Raw genomic sequence first — 17,813 nt, 5'->3', positions numbered from 1 at the left:
CTACATGAAATGGGGCCAGGGCAAGGACATCTAGTTTGCCAAAATATCTCACAAAAAGCTCTAAACATAACTTTTTCTGACATAACCTCCCAGTTCAATTAGTTGTACAGTGTTACAGAAGCAAAATGCAAAGAAACTAATACTTTTAGCTGGCATAACACGTTTGCTTTTTGTACTTAATCCAGAACTTCCTCCAGATAGAACATGCCTTTTGGAGCTCAGATGATTTTATAATTTTTTTTAGCTGTATATAAATGGGCGTAAGTTGGTTTGAATATTTTTAGCATAATATGAACAGAGTGCTAGGTATGCACCACCATGCAACTTGATGAAAAAGATGATAATTAAGAGAGGACTTGTGCAAAGTCTTTGGGCACTGCATTACTGTTTGACTATTAGGTCTACCTTCGGGATACCATTGCGGCATTGGGTGTGGAACCACTGTGTCATCCAACAGACTTGACTTTAGGCTACTTCTAAGGGCATTATCTTGGCAGTGCCCTGTTTTTTACCCTTTAACCCCTAAACAGGGATATGGTCTTTGCTGCTGGAGAACCACCAGGCTGCTACGTCATCGAGTAGTCTCTGTATGATTGATGGCTGACCCATGGGGGTTAAAGACACCGGTGGAGAGCATTGACGGTTAGGCAAAATTGTGGTCAGGGATAGGTCGAGGTCAGGGCAGGCAGACTATGTGGAAAACTTTCTGAGTTCAGGGCAAGCAGTGAAGGGTTAATACAGAGGCCAGGAACAGGTCAGGTAGCAAAGAGTTACAATCCAGGAAACTATTGCTCAGACATCTTCCCACAGGAGAAGGTGTCTACAATACCCCAAGGTTGCTAGTCATTGGATGGGAAGAATTAGGGTACGTGCATGCTGGCCTTTAAAGACCCCGGTGGAGAGGGCAGAGGAGGACAGTCCTTGCCGACAAGTAGGAAACAGCCTGAATGGAGGGACAGAATAGACCTGGTGGGTGGAACCACCAGGAAGAGGAAGACAACAGAGGGTGGGTCCGTGCCATCAGGACAGGTAAGCAGAGCAGCCGCAGCCGCGGGCTATGGCTGTAACACCTACTCTGTAGGCAGAGGCATTGCTAGGGTCCTAAAATATCAGGGGTACAGGGACATTGTGTTGTATCTTGAAGCTAATGTATTTGTTGATGTATTTTAGTCATGAGAGTTTAATATATTATTTTTGAAATATAAAAATTGAGGCATAATTAATATTATGGTTTACTTACAGAGAACACACTTAATTTTGGCATGATTACTACATGCGGCAGAATATTGTGGTTTGGCCAAAAAACGGGTATTCACTATAATCTGCTACAGTGCAAGATCTGAAGGACCTGGATGAGGTGACCATTGTGTGACCATGTGATCAATGCAGGTAGGGGTGGAGTTCAGCAGTGGAGAAGTAGTGAGCCTGAGAAACCTTTGGAGTTGTAGTCCTCTCCTCTTATACCCTCTCACTGTAATGTGCTTTGATATCACATAATATTAGCCTGGATATTCTGGGAGTTGTAGTTCTCTCATCATATCTCCTCCCTGGAATGTGCTCTGCTATCACAGTATATCAGCCTGGAGATGCTGGGAGTTGTAGTCCTCTCATCTTGTACATGTTTCTTGAAATGTCCTCTGATATTTCATAATAACGACCTGGATATGCTGGGAGTTGTAGCCCTCTCCTAATGTCTTTTGATGCTGGTATATAGATTACAGTTTCCATTCTGTGTGTAGTATCATCATCCACTGTCCCAGGTATGGTGTCCACCTTTTGGGGGCTATAAAAGGGGTCACCCTAAGGGTACATTCACACAACCGTCAGACAGCTGCTCCCATTTTGCAGACTGCACACGGACACCAGCCTTCTGCCCTCAGGACCTATTGACCTCAATGGGTCTGCGATCTGCAAGAGGAAGCTTCCATACAGTACATGTCCAATCTTTGCCCTCACCTTGTGGATCGCAGTCCCATTGAAGTCAATGGCTTTGCACTTCAATGCAGAATGCAGACACCCAGAGTCTGTGTTTTGCGAGTCCGTAGTTTGCGGTCATCCAGCAGATGTCCAATGGTTGTGTGAATGGACCCTAATAGTGCAGAAACTGACTACTGGGGTCCGCAGACTCGTATAAGTACACACATGTGAAGCTAGTTCAACATTAACGTCCACTGACTCCTCATGCCAATTAAAGCGATCTCCCCAAGGAGAGAAAGTACCCCCCAAAACCTCTGACTGCATTAATAAGTCAGTCAGTGTGACAGAACTGACTAGTGGCATGACTGTTGGACAAAACAAGCAATGCAACAGCTCACTGCAAAGCAAATAAAGTACAAAATTGCATCATAATTGCAAATGCTATACTAATAAGTTAGAGATACTTGGCAAATCATTTTGTAGAAAATTATTTGAGCCCGTCTGCCGAACGTCAAGGCGGTCTCTAGTTAGACAGGTTCCTAACACTAAATATACCTGTTATGTGCCACAGCGGCTATCATATAATTCAGAAAGTGCAGGTTCCACTTACATGCTGGATCCGCCTGAATTTCTATCATTTTCGGTGCCAAAATGGCCTCCATTATATCCAGGGAAAGCGGTTCCCAGCATGCACGCCGGGCCCACTCCACACCACCCCTGGCGCCACATGGTCACCAAGGACTGCAATGAGAGTCCACACACTATCTCTCTCCTGGTGCCAGATGGCTTCAGTGAGTGAGGGGGAGCGGGCCAAGCTATGTACTAACACTAATTAAAATCAACCTGTGTGACAGACGAGCTGGTCAGGAGTGCACGACTGGGGAGGCAGCCACGCCTCCAGCACAAACTACAAAGAAAAAGGGGGTCAGTCAGCACATCCCAAAGCGCAGGGGCACGTTGCTATGGCTGAGAACAAGACTGTTGGACAAAACAAGCAATGCAACAGCTCACTGCAAAGCAAATAAAGTACAAAATTGCATCATAATTGCAAATGCTATACTAATAAGTTAGAGATACTTGGCAAATCATTTTGTACAAAATTATTTGAGCCCGTCTGCCGAACGTCAAGGCGGTCTCTAGTTAGACGGGTTCCTAACACTAAATATACCTGTTATGTGCCACAGCGGCTATCATATAATTCAGAAAGTGCAGGTGGAACCTGCACTTTCTGAATTATATGATAGCCGCTGTGGCACATAACAGGTATATTTAGTGTTAGGAACCCGTCTAACTAGAGACCGCCTTGACGTTCGGCAGACGGGCTCAAATAATTTTGTACAAAATGATCTGACTAGTGGCATGGGTGGAGATGAAGTGACAAGGAGGAGGAAGACGAGAAAGTAAGGTATGAACATGCACTACCCCGTGCTGTGTCAGGCCTTAGGTTATATAATGACCTGTGGAGAGTTGTATATTTGCAGACTACCTATGCCAATTATAAAAGTGGTCCTTTTAAGAAATAGTGTTTATTATTTGCATTGCACAAGAAGGACAAAAAACAGAAGAGAGCAAATTCAAGTTAAAAATATTTCCAGAGTACCTCCCACCTTCCAAGGGGCTACCGAAGAAATGAGATGAGTTAATTACTTGCAATTCGTTTGGGGCAAATTCTAGCGAATCAGTCAAAAAATTCTGTTTGGGTCTATTCTGAATCAAAACCTACAATTGGACTGACAATTGACATATGACATTTTGTGGTCTCCTTATCTTTCTCTCTTTTTACTTTTTCTTTCTTTCTATCTTTCCCTCCCCGCCTGCGATTGACGCACTAAAATGCATAGCCATGCACAATTATAAACAATAGCAATACTGCAATTGTTTTTTGGGAAGAAAAAGGCGCAGTTGAGCAGCATATGCAGAAAGATATTTGCTGCTGATTGTGCTGGGAGTGGGAATATTCCTATAAAACACTTATAAACCGGAGATTCCTTAAGTTTTTCGGGAAAGTAAGCTGGTTCATGCACAGAAATAAATGATCTTTATGCAGGATCTTTGTGCTTACAATGCCATGAAATGATATGAACAGTTCCAGCAGCTTCCCTGACTGTAAGATATACAACACACTGCCCCTATGCTCTCCCTATTGATTATCTATTTACCTAAATATATCTCCTTTAAAATTCCTACACTATTCCTGCAAGAACCTAAGATGTCTGGCCTGTGTCTGTAATTGGTGTCTGTCAGGTCCATGGCAGCACTATCCTCTCACATCACTGGCTGAGCCCACAATGGCGGTTATGCTTCACAGTTAGCACAGCGGGCTAATAAATCAGCCAATATTCTCCCTTTTGATTGGCTGTCAGGCTGCCTGCAGAGCATTGTAGGCAAGCCCACCGGCCCTTCCCAGTTTCATGTGAGCCTCCATCTTCATCCTCCATGCCATGCCTTCCCCTCATCTAAAGCGAATCACCAAAACTTCGGATTGATTTAAAAGAATAATTTTTGTGAAATTCATGACAAATCCGATTAATTTAAAATCAATTTTCTCTTCTCTTTGATGTGACAAGATAAACACAGGAGGATTGAAGGGTATACACAGGAGACAAAAGGAGGGATGGATCAAACATACAGACAGGAGAGGACACAGGGCAGCATCTCTTCAAACCTCGATCCTAAACCGGCGGGAAACAAAGAACGTGGAAGCGGAGGAACAAGGAGCAGAGAGGTAAAGGAGAGCAGGCGGAGACCAGAGACAGGAACCATCCACAAGCTCCAGGTAGAAACAGATAGTCACGGCACGGATCGGTAAAGGAGAGCAGGCGGGCACCAGAAACGGGGACAATCCACGAGTGCCAGATAGAAGCAGACAATCACGGCAGGGAAACAAACAAGGTGTTGAGGAGGTCCGAGCGTGTCCAGGGCTCGGAGGCGGTGAAACCCATAGATCAGTCAGAGTAGAGCATGGTTTGCATGGTGTGACGAGGTGGAGCGGGAGGAGGGAGGCGCAACATAGCATGACTACGTCATCACGTCATCCGCATTACCCTCTTCTCTTGCTCTTCTCTGATTATGAATGATAAAATGGGCAGAATTTTTACTACAAATTATTAATGAAGTAATTTTGTCTGCCATAAGATGCCAACTTTCTTTTTTTATTAGATCCAAATGTATCTTTTTATATATTAGGTATAGATATATAGATATATATTAAATATATATATATATATATATATATATATATATACACTGCTCAAAAAAATTAAGGGAACACAAAAATAACACATCCTAGATCTGAGTTAATTAAATATTCTTCTGAAATACTTTGTTCTTTACATAGTTGAATGTGCTGACAACAAAATCACACAAAAATTAAAAAATGGAAATCAAATTTTTCAACCCATGGAGGTCTGGATTTGGAGTCACACTCAAAATTAAAGTGGAAAAACACACTACAGGCTGATCCAACTTTGATGTAATGTCCTTAAAACGAGTCAAAATATGGCTCAGTAGTGTGTGTGGCCTCCACGTGCCTGTGTGACCTCCCTACAACGCCTGTGCATGCTCCTGATGAAGTGGCGGACGGTCTCCTGAGGGATCTCCTCCCAGACCTGGACTAAAGCATCTGCCAACTCCTGGACAGTCTGTGGTGCAATGTGACGTTGGTGGATAGAGCGAGACATGATGTCCCAGATGTGCTCAATTGGATTCAGGTCTGGGGAACAGGCGGGCCAGTCCATAGCATCAATGCCTTCGTCTTGCAGGAACTGCTAACACACTCCAGCCACATGAGGTCTAGCATTGTCTTGCATTAGGAGGAACCCAGGGCCAACCGCACCAGCATATGGTCTCACAAGGGGTCTGAGGATCTCATCTCGGTACCTAATGGCAGTCAGGCTACCTCTGGCGAGCACATGAAAGGCTGTGCGGCCCTCCAAAGAAATGCCCCCCCACACCATTACTGACCCAATGCCAAACCGGTCATGCTGGAGGAGGTTGCAGGCAGCAGAACGTTCTCCACGGCGTCTCCAGACTCTGTCACGTCTGTCACATGTGCTCAGTGTGAACCTGCTTTCATCTGTGAAGAGCACAGGGCGCCATTGGCGAATTTGCCAATCTTGGTGTTCTCTGGCAAATGCCAAACATCCTGCACGGTGTTGGGCTGTAAGCACAACCCCCACCTGTGGACGTCAGGCCCTCATATCACCCTCATGGAGTCTGTTTCAGACCGTTTGAGCAGACACATGCACATTTGTGGCCTGCTGGAGGTCATTTTGCAGGGCTCTGGCATTGCTCCTCCTGTTCCTCCTTGCACAAAGGCGGAGGTAGCGGTCCTGCTGCTGGGTTGTTGCCCTCCTACGGCCTCCTCCACGTCTCCTGATGTACTGGCCTGTCTCCTGGTAGTGCCTCCATGCTCTGGACACTACGCTGACAGACACAGCAAACCTTCTTGCCACAGCTCGCATTGATGTGCCATCCTGGATAAGCTGCACTACCTGAGCCACTTGGGTGGGTTGTAGACTCCGTCTCATGCTACCACTAGAGTGAAAGCACTGCCAGCATTCAAAAGTGCCCAAAGCATTAGCCAGGAAGCATAGGAACTGAGAAGTGGTCTGTGGTCAACACCTGCAGAACCAATCCTTTATTGGGGGTGTCTTGCTAATTGCCTATAATTTCCACCTGTTGTCTATCCCATTTGTACAACAGAATGTGAAATTGATTGTCACTCAGTGTTGCTTCCTAAGTGGACAGTTTTATTTCACAGAAGTGTGATTGACTTGGAGTTACATTGCCTTGTTTAAGTGTTCCCTTTATTTTTTTGAGCAGTGTATATATATATATATATATGTATTAAATGGCAGCACCAACCTGTATTTGAAGATGGGTGTTAGCTCCAAGGGGAAAAGCTTGCCCAGAATATAAAAATAAAAAGCAGAGCAGCACTCCAAATTGTGGTAGAAAATGGGATGTGTTTATACACCCATAAGTGACGCTACGTTTCAGCTCCAACATGAAGCCTTTCTCAAGCTTGAGAAAGGCTTCATGTTGGAGTCGAAACGTCGCGTCACTTATGAGTGAATAAACACATCCCTTTTCTACCACAATTTGGAGTGCTGCTCTGCTTTTTATATATATATACACTGCGTGCAGAATTATTAGGCAAATGAGTATTTTGACCACATCATCCTCTTTATGCATGTTGTCTTACTCCAAGCTGTATAGGCTCGAAAGCCTACTACCAATTAAGCATATTAGGTGATGTGCATCTCTGTAATGAGAAGGGTTGTGGTCTAATGACATCAACACCCTATATTAGGTGTGCAGAATTATTAGGCAACTTCCTTTCCTTTGGCAAAATGGGTCAAAAGAAGGACTTGACAGGCTCAGAAAAGTCAAAAATAGTGAGATATCTTGCAGAGGGATGCAGCACTTTTAAAATTGCAAAGCTTCTGAAGCGTGATCATCGAACAATCAAGCGTTTCATTCAAAATAGTCAACAGGGTTGCAAGAAGCGTGTGGAAAAACCAAGGCGCAAAATAACTGCCCATGAACTGAGAAAATCAAGCGTGCAGCTGCCAAGATGCCACTTGCCACCAGTTTGGCCATATTTCAGAGCTGCAACATCACTGGAGTGCCCAAAAGCACAAGGTGTGCAATACTCAGAGACATGGCCAAGGTAAGAAAGGCTGAAAGACGACCACCACTGAACAAGACACACAAGCTGAAACGTCAAGACTGGGCCAAGAAATATCTCAAGACTGATTTTTCTAAGGTTTTATGGACTGATGAAATGAGAGTGAGTCTTGATGGGCCAGATGGCTGGGCCCGTGGCTGGATTGGTAAAGGGCAGAGAGCTCCAGTCCGACTCAGACGCCAGAAAGGTGGAGGTGGAGTACTGGTTTGGGCTGGTATCATCAAAGATGAGCTTGTGGGGCCTTTTCGGGTTGAGGATGGAGTCAAGCTCAACTCCCAGTCCTACTGCCAGTTTCTGGAAGACACCTTCTTCAAGCAGTGGTACAGGAAGAAGTCTGCATCCTTCAAGAAAAACATGATTTTCATGCAGGACAATGCTCCATCACACGCGTCCAAGTACTCCACAGCGTGGCTGGCAAGAAAGGGTATAAAAGAAGAAAATCTAATGACATGGCCTCCTTGTTCACCTGATCTGAACCCCATTGAGAACCTGTGGTCCATCATCAAATGTGAGATTTACAAGGAGGGAAAACAGTACACCTCTCTGAACAGTGTCTGGGAGGCTGTGGTTGCTGCTGTACGCAATGTTGATGGTGAACAGATCAAAACACTGACAGAATCCATGGCTGGCAGGCTTTTGAGTGTCCTTGCAAAGAAAGGTGGCTATATTGGTCACTGATTTGTTTTTGTTTTGTTTTTGAATGTCAGAAATGTATATTTGTGAATGTTGAGATGTTATATTGGTTTCACTGGTAAAAATAAATAATTGAAATGGGTATATATTAGTTTTTTGTTAAGTTGCCTAATAATTATGCACAGTAATAGTCACCTGCACACACAGATATCCCCCTAAAATAGCTAAAACTAAAAACAAACTAAAAACTACTTCCAAAAATATTCAGCTTTGATATTAATGAGTTTTTTGGGTTCATTGAGAACATGGTTGTTGTTCAATAATAAAATTAATCCTCAAAAATACAACTTGCCTAATAATTCTGCACTCCCTGTATACACTCACCTAAAGAATTATTAGGAACACCTGTTCTATTTCTCATTAATGCAATTATCTAGTCAACCAATCACATGGCAGTTGCTTCAATGCATTTAGGGGGGTGGTCCTGGTCAAGACAATCTCCTGAACTCCAAACTGAATGTCAGAATGGGAAAGAAAGGTGATTTAAGCAATTTTGAGCGTGGCATGGTTCTTGGTGCCAGATGGGCCGGTCTGAGTATTTCACAATTTGTTCAGTTACTGGGATTTTCACGCACAACCATTTCTAGGGTTTACAAAGAATGGTGTGAAAAGGGAAAAACATCCAGTATGCGGCAGTCCTGTGGGCAAAAATGCCTTGTGGATGCTAGAGGTCAGAGGAGAATGGGCCGACTGATTCAAGCTGATAGAAGAGCAACGTTGACTGAAATAACCACTCGTTACAACCAAGGTATGCAGCAAAGCATTTGTGAAGCCACAACCTTGAGGCGGATGGGCTACAACAGCAGAAGACCCCACCGGGTACCACTCATCTCCACTACAAATATGAAAAAGAGGCTACAATTTGCACAAGCTCACCAAAATTGGACTGTTGAAGACTGTAAAAATGTTGCCTGGTCTGATGAGTCTCGATTTCTGTTGAGACATTCAAATGGTAGAGTCCGAATTTGGCGTAAACAGAATGAGAACATGTATCCATCCTCTGATGGCTACTTCCAGCAGGATAATGCACCATGTCACAAAGCTTGAATCATTTCAAATTGGTTTCTTGAACATGACAATGAGTTCACTGTACTAAATTGGCCCCCACAGTCACCAGATCTCAACCCAATAGAGCATCTTTAGGATGTGGTGGAACGGGAGCTTTGTGCCCTGGATGTGCATCCCTCAAATCTCCATCAACTGCAAGATGCTATCCTATCAATATGCGCCAACATTTCTAAAGAATGCTATCAGCACCTTGTTGAATCAATGCCACGTAGAATTAAGACAGTTCTGAACGCAAAAGGGGGTCCAACACCATATTAGTATGGTGTTCCTAATAATTATTTAGGTGAGTATATATATATATATATATATATATATATATTCAATATTCAATATAGATTATAATCACAAGGTGTGGCCCACGTTCTCCGCCATGTAAAAGTACAAGGCACTACTAAATGGTACTGCAAAAGTAGTGCAACTCCAGCAACTCGGCAAGGGGGGGGGCTTAGCTTGCAGACAAGCTAATTGCTGGTCAAGAATAGTTTTTTCATGGTCACATGTCTCACAATGGAGTAGAAGACAAGGAGGACAAGGAGGAAGAGGAGTCTTAGCAGGAGAAGAAACTGATGATGATGACAAGGACACTGTATTGCACAAAGAGGGGGCTTTTTTGTACTGGCACACAGAAAGGGGCATTTTATGTTTTTATGTACTGGCACATATTTTAAGGGGGGATTTTTTGCACTGGCAAGCATTATAAAGGAGTATTTTTTGTATTGGCATCAAGAGAGGAGCAACTGCCTCTGCAAGTGCACGTGATGAGGTGAGTCATTTTTTATTTATTTTTTGGCTTAAGTTTTATGCCCTTTAATATATATGATAGGGGGCGTTACTAGGGTCTCAAAAGATCCAGGGTCCAAGCTCCAATAAATATGTCCCAATTCTCTAAGTTGACCCTCAACAGCGCCTCCCAGTTGACGTCTTCTCTGATGTAGATCTTCTCTGTCAGCATGTTCTCCATTCGGTCAGGAAAACTTCTTTCAGCCGCGTCTCATCTCTGCGAGAGAGACACACACACAGGGAGAGACACACACACAGGGACAGACACACACAAGGGGATAGACACACACACACACACAGGGACAGACACACACACACACACATGGAGAGACACACACACAGGGACATACACACACACATGGAGAGACACACACACAGGGACATACACACACACAGGGACAGACCCACACAGCGACAGACACACACACACACACACACACACACACAGGGAAAGACACAAACACACACAGGGACAGACACACACAGGGAGAGACACACACACAGGGACATACACACACACATGAAGAGACACACACACAGGGACATACACACACACAGAGGGACAGACACACACAAGGGGATAGACACACAGGGACAGACACACACACACACACATGGAGAGACACACACACAGGGACAGACACACACACAGGGACAGACACACACAGGGACAGACACACACAGGGACAGACACACACACACACACACACAGGGACACACACACAGGGAAAGACACACACAGGGAAAGACACACACACACACACACACACAGGGAGAGACACACACACAGGGACAGACACACACAAGGGGATAGACACACACACACACAGGGACAGACACACACACACACACATGGAGAGACACACACACAGGGACATACACACACACATGGAGAGACACACACACAGGGACATACACACACACAGGGACAGACCCACACAGCGACAGACACACACACACACACACACACACACACACACAGGGACACACACACAGGGAAAGACACAAACACACACAGGGACAGACACACACAGGGAGAGACACACACACAGGGACATACACACACACAGGGACATACACACACACAGAGGGACAGACACACACAAGGGGATAGACACACAGGGACAGACACACACACACACATGGAGAGACACACACACAGGGACAGACACACACACAGGGACAGACACACACAGGGACAGACACACACAGGGACAGACACACACACACACACACAGGGACACACACACAGGGAAAGACACACAGAGGGAAAGACACACACACACACACAGGGAGAGACACACACACAGGGACATACACACACACAGAGGGACAGACACACACAAGGGGATAGACACACACACAGGGACGGACAGACACACACACACACACACACACACATGGAGAGACACACACACAGGGACATACACACACAGGGACAGACACACACACACACAGGGACAGACACACACACACAGGGAAAGACACACACAGGGAAAGACACACACACACAGGGAGAGACACACACACAGGGACATACACACACACAGAGGAACAGACACACACAAGGGGATATACACACACACAGACACACACACACACACACACATGGAGAGACACACACACAGGGACATACACACACACAGTGACAGACACACACACACAGTGACAAACACACACAGGGACAGACACAAACAGAGGGACAGACACACACACATGGACAGACACACAGCTAAGCTGTCACTAGTGTAGGGGAGCAGGGTTACTAGTGGGGTGACAGGAGGAAGGGGGAGCAGGGTCATTAGGGGGGAAAGGAGGAGGGGGAGCAGGGTCACTGGGGGGCAGGAGGAGAGGGGGAGAAGGGTCACTAGTGGAGTGACAGGAGGAGGGGGAAGCAGGGTCACTAGTGGGGTGACAGGAGGAGGGAGCAGGGTCACTAGTGGGGTGACAGGAGGAGGGGGAAGCAGGGTCACTAGTGGGGTGACAGGAGGAGGGAGCAGGGTCACTAGTGGGGTGACAGGAGGAGGGAGCAGGGTCACTAGTGGGGTGACAGGAGGAGGGAGCAGGGTCACTAGTGGGGTGACAGGAGGAGGGGGGAGCAGGGTCACTAGTGGGGTGACAGGAGGAGGGGGGAACAGGGTCACTAGTGGGGTGACAGGAGGAGGGGGAGCAGAGAACTGTGAGACTGGACGGAACCATGATTGGGGGAGGAGGGAATCACTTACTTGAAGACTGATAGGTCGGGCTTTTCACTGCCACAACAACAAGGCCGGGGGGGGGGGGGGGGTCACATGAGTCCGTGGCTCCCCAGGGTCCTTGGTCCTTGGGCAGCGCGCCTGCTCTCCTTAATACAGCCACTTCCGGGAGCCGGCCCCTCCTCCTTCCAGCTCTTGCCGGCTTCCCTTACCTGACCCGACCTGTGTCGCCAATACCCAACCAATAACAAAGCTCCTTGCTGTAAGGAGATTTGTTATTGGTTATTTCAGGCACAGGCAGCATCGCTGCGCTGCCCGTGCCGTTCACAGCGCTCACTGCACTGATGAATGTGGGAGACTTTTTCCAGGGAGTAAAATGTATTATTTAGTAAAAGCAGAGGAGTGCCTAGGTTGTTTGGCACCCGGGGCGGGTCCTTTCTCTGGCACCCCCCCTAATACTTAAAAAAAATTGTGCCTCTCACAGTAGTATTGCCCTCATTGTACAACCTTAACAGTAGTTTTGTACAGATGTGTGCCCCCTAACAGTAGTATGCCCTCATTGAGCCCCCTAACAGTCGTTATGCCCACATTGTGCCCCCTTAAAGCACTTATCCCTTCATTGTGCCCCTTCATAGTAGTTATGCCCTCATTGTGCCCCTCTCACAGTAGTCATGCCCTTTCTGTGGCCCTTTCACAGTAGTAATGCCCTATCTGTGCCCCTTCACAGTTGTAATACCCTCTTTGTGCCCCCCTCACAGTAATAATCCCTATTGTGCCTCCTTCACAGTAATAATGCCCCTTAATAGTAGTAATGCCCATTGTCCCCCTTCACAGTAATAATGCCCATTGTGCCCCCTTAATAGTAATAAGGTCATTGTGCCCCCTTCACAGTAATAATGCCCTCTGTGTCCCCTCCATAGTAGAAATCCCCATTGTGCCCCTTTAATAGTAGTAATGCCCTCTGTGCTAGTAATGCCCATTGTGCCCCTTCACAGTAATAATGCCCTCTGTGCCCCCTTCAGAGTAGTAATGCCCTCTGTGCACTGTGCCCCCTCCATAGTAGAAATGCCCATTGTGTCCCCTTCACATTAGCAATGCCCTCTGTGCCCCTTCAGAGTAGAAGTGGCCATTGTACCCCTACCATAGTAGAAATGTCCATTGTGCCCCCTTCACATTAGCAATGCCATTGTGCCCACTCCAGAGAAGAAATGCCCATTGTTCCCCCTCCAGAATATAAATGCCCATTGTGCCCCCTTCACATTAGCAATGTCCATTGTGCCCCCTCCAGAGTAAAAAATGCTCATTGTGCCCCCTTTATATTAGCAATAATCTTTGTGCCCGTTTGTGTTAAAAACAAAAAACAAAAAACACACTAATTACTCACCTTGTCTGGTTCCTGAAGCTCACAATCCTCTCTCCCCTGCAGGCACAGATCACTCTGTGGCACTGTGTGGGCGGAGTTTATGCAGACTCCCGGACTGTAGGCTCCACCCACACAGGCCGGCAGCGCGATCCGTGCCTGCAGGCTGAATGGTGGAGCAGGGAGAAGTCCCATTTAAATAACATCACTCCCTATCTCAGCCGCCATCAACATACAGTCCCATGTAAATAACATCACTCCCTCCCATAGCTGCCATCAACATACAGTCCCATGTAAATATGTAGCAGACCTCACCACATCTTTTTCCCCCAGGACTTCTGCTCTTCACTACCGTCCTCTCCTGCACTGGTCACATGATGGCGACATCATCACAGGTCCTTCTCAACCACTGCCTGTTTTACTGGTCACATGACATGTGATGTCACCACAGGTCCTTCAGCTCTTCCAGTGCATCAGATTCAATTGTATTGCCGTCCTCAGGCAGGCAGTACATTCGGGGCCCGGGACAAAACATCAGGCGCCCAGGCCTCGAATGTTTTAACCTAGCAACGCACCTGATGATATGAACATCTTCAATACCACAAACCAATACTCATCAAAGTCAGTATGTGACAAAGCTGAGGGCACTTTGCTGCAACATTTGAGTTAGGCTTATTACATGATGAACTTATCAAGAGGCAGAAAAGTTCTGGGATCAAAAGTCATTAATGTTAGAAAGAAAATGCTCAGAGTACCAGACCTTAACCTGCAAAGATACAGAGAGTCACTGACATGCAGAAGCCATGAACTTACAGAAAAGCAAATACAAGCAATGCCAGATAGCAAAAGGGAAACTGAAGCCGTAAATTATGCTGCAAAAACACACCAAAAACAACTCACGAAAGAAAGCAAGATGAAAACAGAAACGTAGTCGGCTGACAATATCAGATGTACTGTAGATACTGTACAAGTAACAACCACCCCTGAAGCAGAGACCACTGTCCTGCATATGGAGAAACTTGTAGTAAGTTTTTCTAAAGTATGCAGGCAGAAATCAAGTGCCAACATACAAATGGCTGTACAAATCAAGAGCAGCAGCTCGGAAGAATCAGTAAAAAGTGTGGTACCATGTAAGGCTGCTTTTACATCTGCGTCGTCCATCACAGAATTAGTTAAAAATAGCAAAGAAGTTCTCATGAAGGGAAACTTAACATATCCCATTTTAGTCAATGGGATCTGTTAGGCTCCCTTTGCTTCAGTTATGCGCCGAATCCGGCAGTTCCTTAATTTTTGTTCTTCTGCTCCTATAATGGAGCAGAAGAACGTAAATAAGGAGCACAGATGTGAAAGTAGCCTAAGGGCTGAATTACACCAACAGATTATCTGACAGATTTTCTGACCAATCATTGGTCAGATGGCCGTTTACATACAGATCTTTTGTTATACATACCAACTAGTGGTCTGATTAGACAAAAATCGGTCAAATAATCTGTTGCTATAATAAAGCCAGTAGCTTGATTAGTGCTCCAATTAAGAGAAACAAAATAAGAGCATTGAAGGTCTGATACCTTTTAATGGCCAACAAAAATAGAAGCAATGAGGTTACATAGAAAGCTTTCAAGACAACTTCAGTCTCTTCATCAGGCAACGTGTCTGAAGAAACAGCAATATATAAATATATACAAAAGAAGGAGAGACATAGTCTAATGAATGGACTTTTGAAAAACAACAGAATATCAAAAATCCTGAGAATGAGAGTTTTACAGATAAGCAGTGTGAAAGTTTTATGGTCTCTAAATTGTTATCTGAGAGACCAGGTGCCCCCACTACTTCTACAGCAGACCCTTTAGATCTTGTAGAGTGCCATAAATCCCTGGGACAGATTCAGTCCAGTATTTAATGTGTCACGCAATGTCATATATTTGTATTGCCAAATTCTTCTGGCTCTTTGAGATTTGAAATTGCCTTGTAATATGACTACTTTCATGTCTTTTTCATGGTGTCCTGTGCTACAGGAAAATGTATCTTTTCTCTTTAATTGTGTGGAGATGGGACCTCATCCTTGTTTTAAGTTTCTGTCCAGTTTCTCCCATATAGAGACCCCCAACATTTAGTGCACAGAATCAGGTACATAACATTGGATGTAGAACACGTGAAAGTCCCAGGAATCCTATAGTCCTGCTGTGTGTTGGGAATTTGGATCTTGTCTGTTGTCATTACATGGGAGCAGGTTTTACATCTTCTTACATTACAGGGATAAGTTTCTTCTTGTATGGTAAGTGACAATTAACTCCTGATCAGAACATTTCTCAGATTTAGAATATCTATAGTAGTGATGAGCGGCAGGGGTCATATTCGAATTCACGATATTTCGCTAATATTTTGTAGAATATTTGTCGAAAATTTGCAATTTCGAAAATTCGCGATTTTTTTTTTACTCAAAAAATCGGAAAGGTAATGATTGTGTAATATGCGAATTTTCGGAATTCTTTCAACTTACAACTATTAGACAAAGAAGATTATATCACTATATTAGCTAAATTGCTCTATTCGATTTTTTTCGAATATTCTCTATATTGCTATAACTTTGTTTTTTCGAATATTCGTAATATTCTAAAACAAGAATATATAGCAATATAGCGAATATTAAAAATAAACTAATATAGAGCAAAATTCGCAAACACTACTACTCCTAAAGTCAAGTATATTGCAGCCTTCTTATTGGCCCACAAGCTAGAAGCAGTGAGGGATCATGTGTACTGATAAAAAAATAAAAATAATAATCGAAAAAAAAAAAATCTGAAAAAATTCGAATATTCAAAATTTCGAATATATATAACTATAAATTTTCGAAGTACCTATATTCGCAATAAAAATTCGAAATTCGAATATTCGTGATCAACACTAATCTATAGACGTAGTGGGGGCACCTGGTCTCTGAGATATCTTCAGTTAAGGGACCATAAAAGGTTCACACTGCTTATCTGTAAGAAAATTAAGAACTCATTCTCAAGATTTTTCGATATTCTGTTGCCTTTCAAATGTCCATTTATTAGACTATGTATCTGGTTCTTTATATATATATATATATATATATATATATATATATACAGTACAGACCAAAAGTTTGGACACACCTTCTCATTCAAAGAGTTTTCTTTATTTTCATGACTATGAAGGCATCAAAACTATGAATTAACACATGTGGAATTATATACATAACAAACAAGTGTGAAACAACTGAAAATATGTCATATTCTAGGTTCTTCAAAGTAGCCACCTTTTGCTTTGATTACTGCTTTGCACACTCTTGCCATTCTCTTGATGAGCTTCAAGAGGTAGTCCCCTGAAATGGTCTTCCAACAGTCTTGAAGGAGTTCCCAGAGATGCTTAGCACTTGTTGGCCATTTTGCCTTCACTCTGCAGTCCAGCTCACCCCAAACCATCTCGATTGGGTTCAGGTCCGGTGACTGTGGAGGCCAGGTCATCTGGCGCAGCACCCCATCACTCTCCTTCATGGTCAAATAGCCCTTACTTTCAAAGTTTTCCCAATTTTTCGGCTGACTGACTGACCTTCATTTCTTAAAGTAATGATGGCCACTCGTTTTTCTTTACTTATCTGCTTTTTTCTTGCCATAATACAAATTCTAACAGTCTATTCAGTAGGACTATCAGCTGTGAATCCACCTGACTTCTCCTCAACGCAACTGATGGTCCCAACCCCATTTATAAGGCAAGAAATCCAACTTATTAAACCTGACAGGGCACACCTGTGAAGTGAAAACCATTTCAGGGGACTACCTCTTGAAGCTCATCAAGAGAATGCCAAGAGTGTGCAAAGCAGTAATCAAAGCAAAAGGTGGCTACTTTGAAGAACCTAGAATATGACATATTTTCAGTTGTTTCACACTTGTTTGTTATGTATATAATTCCACATGTGTTAATTCATAGTTTCGATGCCTTCAGTGTGAATCTACAATTTTCATAGTCATGAAAAAAAAGAAAACTCTTTGAATGAGAAGGTGTGTCCAAACTTTTGGTCTGTACTGTATATATATCTGTTTCTTCAGACACCCTTGTATAGTTTCTTCAGACACTCTTGTAGGCA

Source organism: Bufo bufo, chromosome 4 (genome assembly GCF_905171765.1).
Source record: "Bufo bufo chromosome 4, aBufBuf1.1, whole genome shotgun sequence".
Taxonomy (NCBI): domain Eukaryota; kingdom Metazoa; phylum Chordata; class Amphibia; order Anura; family Bufonidae; genus Bufo; species Bufo bufo.
Note: the sequence above shows the minus strand (reverse complement) of the source record.